This window comes from Telopea speciosissima, unplaced genomic scaffold (genome assembly GCF_018873765.1).
Source record: "Telopea speciosissima isolate NSW1024214 ecotype Mountain lineage unplaced genomic scaffold, Tspe_v1 Tspe_v1.0937, whole genome shotgun sequence".
Lineage (NCBI taxonomy): Eukaryota > Viridiplantae > Streptophyta > Magnoliopsida > Proteales > Proteaceae > Telopea > Telopea speciosissima.
Genome location: NW_025318273.1, coordinates 2,083 through 9,096, shown reverse-complemented (window position 1 = coordinate 9,096; position 7,014 = coordinate 2,083). Strand labels below are relative to the sequence as shown.

The 7,014-nt window shown below is 41.7% G+C and overlaps 1 non-coding gene across 1 annotated transcript; it reads left to right on the top strand.

Moving 5' to 3' along the window:
* The first annotated feature begins 159 nt into the window (after nucleotides 1-159).
* Nucleotides 160-266, top strand: LOC122648387. The gene has a single exon (XR_006331067.1). It is a non-coding gene; the product is annotated as a small nucleolar RNA R71 (small nucleolar RNA).
* Nucleotides 267-7,014: the final 6,748 nt, after the last annotated feature.

Below are 7,014 nucleotides of genomic sequence, written 5' to 3'. Positions count from 1 at the left end.
TTCCCATTCCCTAGTCTTATCACCAAGTTGGTTAAGAATGTCCATGCATCATTCTCCTCGAGAAAAAGAAGTAAAGCCTGCTGGACACATAGACTCTACAAGTTGCTTGGTCGATAATCAATACCCTCCTAAATAATTTGGCATAGCTGCCACAAGTCAAAACCATGGTGAGGGCATTCTAAGAGGAGGTCCTTGAATCTTTCCATGAATTTAGAAAAGGACTCATGTGGTTTCTGCTTGAACTGGAGGATGTCACTTTTAAGCTTATTGGTCTTGTGAAGAGGGAAGAATTTTCTCAAAAAGACAATGGTGAACTCATCCCATGTATTAATGGAGTTTGTTGGCAGTCCATAGAGCCACTTCTTGGCCTGGTCTTTCGGGGCAAAGGGTATAAACCTAAGCCTAACCGCATCATCAGTCAAATTCGGACCTTAATTAGAACACGAGACCTCCTCAAATTCCCTAAGGAAGAGATATGCATCCTCATTAGCCATCCCATGGAAATGGGGTAGCATGTTGATGAAGTTGGTCTTGAGTTCATAGTTATTCCCTGTAACAACAGGCAGACTAATGCATGAGGGTGTGCAGCCCTGGTGGGGTAAAACCTATCCTTAAGAGTCTTGGGTTGTTGGTCACCCATGGTCAAAGGTGGTAGAGAAGGTGGTCTTCTAAGAAGACGATTACTTGAATCACGAGTCCACACCTTAGCCACCTAAATAGATATGAGGTCTCCTTTAGAAAAATTAAAGAAAAATAAAACACTTAAAAAAAAAAAAAACTAGAAACAAGAGGGACCCCAAGGTAGATAGTGCATCTCTATCCCTCCAAAATCGAAACAATGGTTCAAAAGGCGTAAGGATGCCATATAGGTTGACACAAGAGGGAACCCGTATAGTCTTCTATAGCCACCTACGTGCGACTCCAATATGGATTCTAATGTAGAATGGAGGTCTACTATACGTTTATGTTTCCAACACTCTCACTATGTCGCTTTCCTGTTATCAAGAGTGGTCACCTCCAAAGATAAGTCACATGTCAATCCACCCAACCAAGTCAAGATGTTGCGTCATAGGTAACTTAATCCTATGAGGGACACCAAAAGATGGAGGGTTGAAGCATATGAAGGACTTTAGATTGGGCGCACACTATTTGAAACAGAAGAGAAACAAGAAGAGGTTTTCAAAAACTGATTTTTTTTTTTTTTTCAAAAAAAAAGAAGAGAAAATAATAAACTAAAACACTTGAACTACTTAAAAATTAGATAAATAAAATGGACAATAATCTCCCGAACGGCGCCAAAAACTTGTTTGAGTTAAAATAAAACCGCAAGCGTACGGGTCAATCGTAGCTACGGGTCGAACACGAGGAGATATCGCCACTCTATTTAACTAACTTAAAAGTAATGTAAAATGAACCAAATTAAAGTGTTAAATTAAACTAATTAAACTAACGAAAATCAATGCATCCTAACTCATAAGCATCTAACAAAATTAAGGGATTAAATCGGCGTCCTAACATATGAGCATCTAACCTATCAAACTAAAGCGAATTGAAAGGAATAAAAATGCAGCCACACATACTAACCACATAAAAAGAAATAAGGGAATAAAAATGCATCCATAAACTACAACCATATAAAATTAAAATAAAAGAAATAGAGGGGGAAGAAGAAGAAGATAGAGAGAGATAGAGGAGATGGAGAATGAGATTGAGAGTTTAGATAGTAAAACCTGGATGTGCTTGCATGAATGTAAATGAAAAGCTTGAATATTTGCATAAACTTACCATGGCCTCCTCTTCTAAATCTTCAAGTCTTGTCATCAACTTAAGAACTTAGACTAGAAGGCTTAAAACCTAAACTAGAATTAAGAAATTACAACCCAATTGAAGACTTAAATTGAAATTAAAGCATAAACTAAACCTATTATAAGCATTAATTAAAAATTATAAAAGCAAACTAGAACTTAGAAAAGCCAAAAATCACAAATTAGAAGGAGAAGAAGAGAAGAAATTTCACTAAGTGAATGAGCAAATTTTTACAAGAGAGGTAGGGGGTATTTATAGGTGGAAGAGAGGAGAAGAGAGAAGATGGAAGTGTAGGAGAAATATTCCCTAAGAAAGAGAATATTCTCTTCTCTTTCCTCTTTACAATGCCTTGAATCCTAAGAAAAAGAAAAAATAGAAAGAAGAAGAAGAGAAGATTGTTTACATGACCTTCTATTTCTAAAAAATAAACTTCCAATTTTAACAAGTCTTCCTTTTCTTTTGGAGATATCTTCTCCAAGCAATAAAATCAAAGCATCTTTGATTTTTCAATCTTCCATAGATGAGAAAATATAAATCTATCCCAAATAGAATTTTAGAAGTGCCCTTGAGAAGTTGGAGGAGAGAGAGAGTAAGGGTGATGACTAGGATTCCTTCAAGAATAAATAAAATACCCATTCTGTCCTTCAGAAAACGTGAAGTATGGGGTGCTTATATAGGTCTCACCATTGTGTTCCTTGCGAAAAATCACACAAAATAGACCCAAATTTCATCCAATTCGGAGTTGGGGAGCCCAAGATATCTCAAGTTGAAGTTGGACTGTCCAAAGCCTTCCAAATGGAATCTTTCGGGTACAGTAAAGTAACTTCTGATAATTTCATTAAGGCCCCTAATATCCGAACTTCCGTTTCACTTTGTCCCCATCCAACTGTCAATAATTATAAATAAACCCCTGCAGACCATTTTCACGCGTCGTTACGGAAACGGCCATAACTTCTTCGTTTCAACTCAGAATTAAGTGCCGTTTGAACCATTGCGAAGCTGACTCGATGGGCTATGCATCCATTTACACTTCTAAAAAGCTTTAAAACATCTCCTTAGCATCATCTCTTCATTTTCACAAGAATTCACCTAAACCCTGAAAAGCACAAGAAAGCACCGAGTAACTCTGTCCAATGTGGTAAAATGTATAATTTATGCCCTAAAATTTCACACATAAATGTGCTCATCGCCACTCAAGCCCTCCAAGCAAACAAGACACCAAGTGAGTACAAAGCAAACACAAGGACCCAAAATCAAGCAAAAGGGATACTAGTCTAGGTGACCCAAAGACAAGCATATGGTGGGCACCAAAAAGAGGACAAAAGGCAAAAAGTGAAATGCAAAGGGAAAATTAAAGAAGAGCAAAATGAGAGACAAAAAGTAAGAAAGAGAAATGAGAAGTGAAAGAAGAGACAGTGAAGGAGAGGAACATATATCTACAAAAAATAAAAGAAGAAAAAGTGTAGGAGGAAAGGTTTGAACCCCCAACCTCTCCTACCTCATTACTAGATTTACAGGCAAGCCCCGCAAAGAAAGTCTATTTGCAGTGGACCCCTCACTATGTAAAGGCATCTACTCTCTTGGACATCCTATCTCAAGAGAGTGGGGGGCAAATGATCCATCCAAGATTCACCGAACCAATCAGCGGCCGCTACGTGTCACAGGGCGACCCGCTCCAGAATCAAGGGAGCGAACACGGGGTCCCACCCGGCGTGGCCACACCCGAGGCACGCCTCACCCGGTAGCGGCCTCTCACCCGAGCGCGGCCCCACCCGAGCTTGGCCTCACCCGGGAGCGGCCACCACTCGGTAGCGGCCTCACCTAGCACGGCCACACCCAGGCGCGGCCTCTCACCCAGGCGCGACCTGTACCCAGGCACGGCATCGTGAACGCAAACGTGATGTGCACGGACATCGGGGCTACTCATCTATGACCCAATCGTATCACTACAGACTCATGTCACCACCAGGACTCTAGGCCACCGCTTAGAAGTCACGTCACCCGGATGGATTCAAGCGCAGAATGATAGCGTTATCACCACACGCGGGTATCTATCCACCAAGGATCTTGATACCACCAGGACACTCCCTCCCACGGGGAGATGGCCAATCAGGATAGAGCCCCGTTACCCAGGGCCTCTATCCACTCAATGACACAATCGCCATCAAACTGGGAATCTCCACACCGCCATACACTACTATAAAAGGCAAGGTACACAACCCCATCAAGGGACATCTAAACTCATATTGAATAATCACTATTCATCTATTTGCTCAGGAGATCTAACTTTGGCATCGTAGAGCCCCAGGCCGGAACCACACCGGTTCTCTCTGTTGACCCCTTGGTCCACTTGCAGGTGACGGTACTCGCAGGACCACTCGACGATTTCTTGACGCAACAGTTTTAATTGTGATGAAAATTTTCATGTGGGCCATAAGTGTAAGGGCCGTTCCACTCTATTGCTGTTGGAAGGAGATGAGTTCATGGACGAGGCTGTGACCAATGATATTGAGGACCTACAGGACCTTAGTTCTGATCCGGTAATTAGTTTGCATGCTTTAATGGGCCATCGATCACCTAAATCTCTGCGACTCAAAGGTTTGATCAATAATTCTAGTGTTGAGGTGTTGATAGATGGGGGCAGCACACACAATTTTATTCAAGAACACACCGCAAAATTCTTGGGTTTACCAATTACACCATCAAATACCTTTCAGGTTCAAGTAGGCAATGGGGAACTCGTGACTTGTGTTGGTATCTGTCGCAATGTTTCATTTAATCTGAATGACCATTCTTTTACCACTGATTTCTTTGTCCTCTCCCTTCATGGTGCTGACCTTATCCTAGGGGTTCAGTGGTTGGAGACCTTGGGCACCATTGCCACTAATTACAAGGATCTTACTATGAGGTTTATGTGGCAGGGTAAATTGGTGGAGATTAAGGCAGATCTATGCCAAACAATTTCACTAGTGACTTGTCATCACCTAACAAAAATTTCTGCAACTCATACTGTTGCTTCGTTTTTTTTGCTTTGGGGTTATTACACACTTGAAGCCACAGAATCTGTCACTACAACCCATATGCCTTCAATCATTCAGACTGTGCTTGACACTCACAAATCAGTATTCGACACACCTAAGACATTACCCCCTGCTAGACTAAATGACCATCAGATATCTCTTGAACCACACTCCAAGGCAGTATCTATTCGGCCTTATAGATACCCTCACTATCAGAAATCTGAAATGGAGAAGATGGGGGGCTGATATGCTCGCAAATGGGATCATTCAACCAAGTGTTAGCCCTTTCAGTAGCCCTGTGTTGTTAGTTAAAAAGAAGGATGGCGGTTGGAGGTTTTGTGTTGATTACAGGGGCTTTGAACCACGTAACAATCAAGGATAAATTTCCTATTCCTCTGTGGGCGAGCTGATAGATGAACTACATGATGCACGTTGGTTCTCTATGCTGGATCTCAGATCGGGTTATCATCAGATTCAAATGCATGCTCCAGATGTTCCAAAAACTGCTTTTCGGACTCACCGAGGCCACTATGAGTTCCTTGTGATGCCATTTGGCCTCACAAATGCCCCAAACACCTTTCAAGCAACTATGAACAGAATTTTTGAACCTTATCTCAGAAAATTTGTGATCATTTTTTTGATGATATACTTGTCTATAGCAAGTCATTAGCAGATCACGCAACTCACTTGGCTTTGGTCTTACAATGCCTTCAGCAGAATACTTTCTCTGCCAAACTCTCTAAATGCAGCTTTGCTCAACCTTCTATTGGGTACTTAGGACATATTATTAGTTCTGAGGGATTACAGCCAGACCCACAGAAAATCGATGCTATTGCTAACTGGCTTGTTCCTAATACACTAAAGAGGCTGAGGGGTTTTTTGGGTCTCACCGGCTATTACTGGAAATTTATACAAGGTTACGCTTCAATTGCTTCCCCTCTTACAGACCTCCTCAAGAAGGATGCTTTTACATGGGATTCAACGGCGGAACAAAGCTTTCAATGATTGAAAGCTGCTTTATGTTCGACCCCTGTTTTGAAACTTCCCAATTTTGCTTCTCCATTCGTCTTAGAAACGGATGCTTCAGGGACAGGAGTCGGAGCGGTATTAATGCAAGATTCTCATCCTATTGCCTTCTTCAGTAAGAAAATGTCAACCCAGATGCAGGCGAAATCAACATATATAAGGGAGCTTTATGCGATTACATGTGCAGTAGCCAAGTGGAGGCAATATCTTTTGGGTTCTAGGTTCATTATCAGAACCGATTAGCAGAGTCTCAGAGGGCTTATGGCCAGCACAGTTCAATCTCCTGAACAACAACATTATCTTTGCAAATTGCTCGGTTACTCTTATGAAATCTGCTATAAGCCAGGCCCAGACAACAAGGTTGCAGATGCTCTCTCTCGCAGACATTCGGCTGATTCTGTCCCAGTTACACTCATGGTTATATCTTCACTGCATTTTGATTTCCTTGATGATCTTAAAGCCACTCATTGCACTGATCCACAGTTAATAGAACTCATTGCGAAGTGCTCTTCTGACGCCGTGGCTGCTTGGCCTTGGTCTTCTCGCAATGGTTTGTTATATTATAAGGGTAAGTTGTTCGTGGGGGATAATTTTGCTTTACGGAACACTCTTCTTTCGGAGTTCCACGGATCTCCGGCTGGTGGACATGCTGGTATTTTGCGGACTTATCTGCGAATTTTTGCTAATTTCCATTGGAAAGGCCTCAAAGAGGATGTTAAAAGGTTTGTGCAACAATGTGTTACCTGCCAGCAATCCAAGGGACTCAATCGCTCTCCTTATGGCTTGTTACAACTACTACCAATTCTTGAGCAAGCCTTTGAGGATATTAGTATGGACTTTATTACGCATCTTCCTCCTTCTCATGGATTTTCAGTCATTTTCATAGTAGTTGATCGTTATACGAAGTTTGCCCATTTTGGGGTTCTTCCATCACATTATACCGCTGCTAGGGTGGCAGCCCTATTCTTGGACATCGTCTGCAAATTACATGGCATGCCAAAGTCCATTATCAGGGACAGGGATACTGTTTTTTTAAGTAACTTTTGGCAAGAGCTTTTTCGTTTGCACAGCACATAGTTGAAGATGTCTTCAGCCTATCACCCTCAAACCGATGGGCAAATAGAGGTGGTTAACAGGTGTTTGGAACAATATCTCAGGTGTT